Source organism: Passer domesticus, chromosome 24 (genome assembly GCF_036417665.1).
Source record: "Passer domesticus isolate bPasDom1 chromosome 24, bPasDom1.hap1, whole genome shotgun sequence".
Lineage (NCBI taxonomy): Eukaryota > Metazoa > Chordata > Aves > Passeriformes > Passeridae > Passer > Passer domesticus.
In genome coordinates, this window is record NC_087497.1 from 3690437 (window position 1) to 3694544 (window position 4108).

Below are 4108 nucleotides of genomic sequence, written 5' to 3' on the forward strand. Positions count from 1 at the left end.
CAGGCATGTTTCTGAGCTCTGGAGGAGAGTGCAAGCTCCCCAGGGAGCATAGCAAGGAAATTTATTTGGCTGTCACTGTGTGCCTGACTAGACACGGCCTTAGGTACTCCTCTGAGTAAGCAGCCTTGATCTCTACCTTTGGTTTTAGTGATTGATGGCATTAAGTTATAGGATGAGCCTATCTCCTCAATGACAGATGGATTGGGCACACCCTGACAATTTTTTCTCATGTGCTATTGTCAAGGAAAAGAGCTGTCCTTTGACAGCCTTTTGGGCTATAAATCTGTCATTGGTGAGGACTGAAGTGAGAGAGGCAGCAAAAGCCTCACCACCACCTGGGCTTTCAGCTGAAGGCAGTTCCTTGACACCCCTGTGCCAAAGCCAGGGGGGAGCAGTCCCACTGTCCCTGCCCAGGCTGCATCAGGGGGTCAGTATCTGCTGATACCTCCCCTTTGTGTCACCTCATCACAGCATCGTGTCCAGAGCATCCACACTCCAGCAGCACCCTCTCCCTCCTGAAGCAGCACTCCTGGCTCACCAGGCAACCTCAGCTTTCCAGCAGCTAGATCAAGAGCAGAGAGAAGCAACAAATTCAAGTAAGAAATTATTGGGGAAAACCGAGCGATTGCGCAAGTGGCTGTGACAGCAGCTTTTACTGTTTTGCTCAGCTCTTCCCGGCTGCAGCCTCTGCCGGAAAATGTCAGTGGTCACCTTATCCAGGAATATCCCCGCCTGCTCAGCCCCAGTTTAGTTTGGATGCAGTGTCTGCAGCTCTGGATTTGCTGTACTCTGACATGCCTGGGAGCATTCGCTACTTCAGAACTAAAAGAATAATAAAAGTTGAACAAACACTTCATGGTATTAACATAAGATGTTTAAACAGACAGTCACAGAATATTTTATCTCACCCAGACCGATGTGAAGAGCAGAAGATTTATGCCTATTGCTAAGCAAATACCTCCTAAGAAGTCACATCCATCTGGGAAGTGGCTTTTCTAAGGAACAGAAAAGCAGAGCAGCAGTGTCTGCTCTGGGCACCCAGGAATTCAGGAAAGGACGTGGCAGCCACTCTGAAATCCCAAACCCAACAGTTAACTCCTGGACAACTTTGGGACTTTCTCTGCAAAGCTGGCTGGTGAATCACTTGGGGGACAGGCTGAGTTTCCCCAATGCTCTTCTTAGGAATCCGAGGTCCTGGCTCTCAACACGCATTGCCTGTCAGGAAATTCATTTCCTCTTACTGCGGGCCAGCAGGGTCGGTGGGGACCCCAGTCTGGGGCTGTGGGGTCATGGGGACTGTGTGGTTATGGGGTCTGTGTGGTTGTGAGGGCCATGGGGGTCATGGGGACCTTGTGGTTATAGGGACTGTGTGGTTATGGGGTCTGTGTGGTCATGGGGGCTGTGTGGTCTTGGGGTCATGGGGGCCATGTGGTTGTGGGGACCTTGTGGTTGTGGGGTCTATGTGGTCATGGGGGCTGTGTGGTTATAGGGTCTGTGTGGTCGTGGGGGCTATATGGCCATGGGGACCTTGTGGTCGTGGGGTCATGGGGCCCATGTGGTTATGGGGACATTGTGGGGTCCATGTGGTCATGGGGGCTGTGTGGTTATAGGGACTGCGTGGTCGTAGAGGCTGTGTGGTTATAGGGTCTGTGTGGTCGTGGGGGCTACGTGGTTGTGGGGTCTATGTGGTCATGGGGGCTGTGTGGTTATAGGGACTGTGTGGTCATGGGTTCTGTGTGGTCTTGGGGTCATGGGGGCCATGTGGTTGTGGGGACCTTGTGGTCGTGGGGTCTATGTGGTCATGGGGGCTGTGTGGTTATAGGGTCTGTGTGGTTGTGGGGGCTGTGTGGTCATGGGGGCCATGTGGTTATAGGGACTGTGTGGTCATGGGGGCTGTGTGGTTGTGGGGTCTGTGTGGTCTTGGGGGCTATATGGCCATGGGGACCTTGTGGTCATGGGTTCTGTGTAGTCATGGGGGTCCATGTGGTCATGGGGGCTTTGTGGTTATAGGGTCTGTGTGGTCTTGGGGGCTATGTGGTCATGGGGACCTTGTGGTCGTGGGTTCCATGTGTTCATGGGGTCTCTGTGTTCATGGGGTCCCTGTGGTCATGGGGGCCATGGGGTCACGGGGGCTGTGCCGCTGCCCGCCGGCCTGCGCAATGCAGGGCAGCTGACGGATGTGTGTCAGCGGGACACACAGCCGTGTGTCAGCCGGACACACAGACAAACAGCCGCAGCTCCGCTCGCCGCTGCCGTGATGTCAGCGCCAGCGGCCGCTGCGTGTGACTCAGGAGGTGTCAGCGTGGTGGCAGGCAGGGGCCCGGAGGTGGCTCCCACCTGCTCGGGCTCCACCTGGAGAAGGTGTTAGGCGGCGCACGAAGCAGGGGAAAGGTCGTTCCCGGCGCCTGGAGGAGGGCTGAGCAGTTGTGCAACGCGCGGCGAGCAGCCCGGCTCCCCCGCGCCCGCCGCGCTGCGGGAGCAGCCCCGCGCAGGGAGGCAACGCCGAGCTTCAGCTCCCTCGGCTGGGGATTTCCCCGCTGCCGGGCGTGTGCTGCTGCCGTGGGGCGCTGCCTGCAGCCGGGGAGCCGCGGCTTTGCGTGCCGGCCGGGCCCGGGAGCTCCCCTGGCACAGCGCGGAGCTCAGGATGCTGTGGATGTAAGCTCGGGCCGCTGCCACCCCCAGCACAAAGCCTGGTCCCCCTGCTGTGGCACAGCGGGACAGCCCAGCCCGGCCCCAGCCTGTCTTTCCACTTTTACACAACTGTGTGCAGGAGTGATGCATTTATTGCAAAACAGCTTCTGGAGCGGAGACTCAAGAGACACAATATTCAGTGTGTGGGATCGGAGGTCTGTTTGCCAGACAGTTTCAGTTAAGACCTCGCCAGTCTTAACATCCTCCCAAGCCCACACACCTGATTCACAGCTGACATCAAGGAAAGGGGCAAAGAAGTGATTGCAAGTTTGTTTTCCTCTTTGGGACAACTACCCCTTTTCCTAAGAATCAGATTCGCTTTCTCAGCCTTCCACCTAGAGGCCTCAGCGAGGCTTTACAGCTTAGTCTAAATGTTCTGATTTATTGTCTCTGCTTTGTGGAACAAGCATTTGGGATGAGAAGGATGATGAGATGCAGAAAGCAGGTTAATGATTGGCCAAGGCTGGTTAATGCCTCTTCCAGTTCTGCTGATAAACTCATGTTCTTTGCTGGGCTGGTCTGTCCAATCTGATGTGCAGAGATGAACACTTGTCCTTAGGTTTATAATCTTAAATTCTCTCTACCGTAACTACCAGAAAATTCTGATTGCTGAGAGCAGGAGGTCGATCTGGTGTGCCTCACCCCTGTCCCTGTTTGCAATTCTGTCTCTTTGCAAACCAGGAAGAGCAGCACCTCCCCCTCTTCCTCCCTGCTCCATGCAGTGTTTCTGTGAGGGTGGAAAATTGCCTATTTTGGTAGAAAACATGTTTTCATGAAAACAGGAGGCTGGCTTTTGCTTCCCATTTCAGTTTACTTTAACAAACACATTAATGTGCCGATTAAATTAAGTGAAAAACTTGTGCATGCAGTAGCTCGCTAAGAACCATGAACAGCAGTGACCCAGCAGCCTGTCCTGACTCCTCAGGATGTGCTGTGCCTCTCCAGCAGCCTCACTTTCTGGCTTTTGCTGTTATCACACGCTTCAGGCTGCTCCCACACAGCTGTGATCCCCACAGCCCTCAGGAGGGTCTGCAGAGCTGCCCAGGGAGGAAGGCTGTGGGGACGGGGGGGTCTGAAATTTCCAAAGAAATGTCTTTGACTCTTCCTGAAGGGAGAGGCTGAGCACCTCCCATTGCAGTGCTGCTGGGCTGGCTCGCTGCTCTGAGCATCACCAGGTTACAGTGCAATGAAAAACTCCTGAGCAGTAAATACTGATCCATTTAACATGACTATAAAAATGGTCATGCCAATAACCTGTTGTAGCTTAAGGTATTTAAACAATTCTCTATCTTTTTGTAGTCCTCTGTAATAATAATTAAATGACCTTTAAAGTGGCAGTGGGTGGAAAAATTGTGCAAAGCTGAATAGCAATTCAGCAACTGCTGAAGAAGATTGAAAATCAAGTAGAAAAAACTCG

General features: G+C 53.6%; 1 long non-coding RNA gene across 1 annotated transcript; it reads right to left on the reverse strand.

Annotated features, from left to right (window-relative positions):
- Positions 1 to 508: 508 nt before the first annotated feature.
- LOC135285766 (uncharacterized) lies at positions 509 to 1588 on the reverse strand. The gene is made up of 3 exons (XR_010350468.1): positions 909 to 1588; positions 712 to 822; positions 509 to 562 (listed from the first exon to the last, which is right to left on the reverse strand). It is a non-coding gene; the product is annotated as an uncharacterized LOC135285766 (long non-coding RNA).
- Positions 1589 to 4108: the final 2520 nt, after the last annotated feature.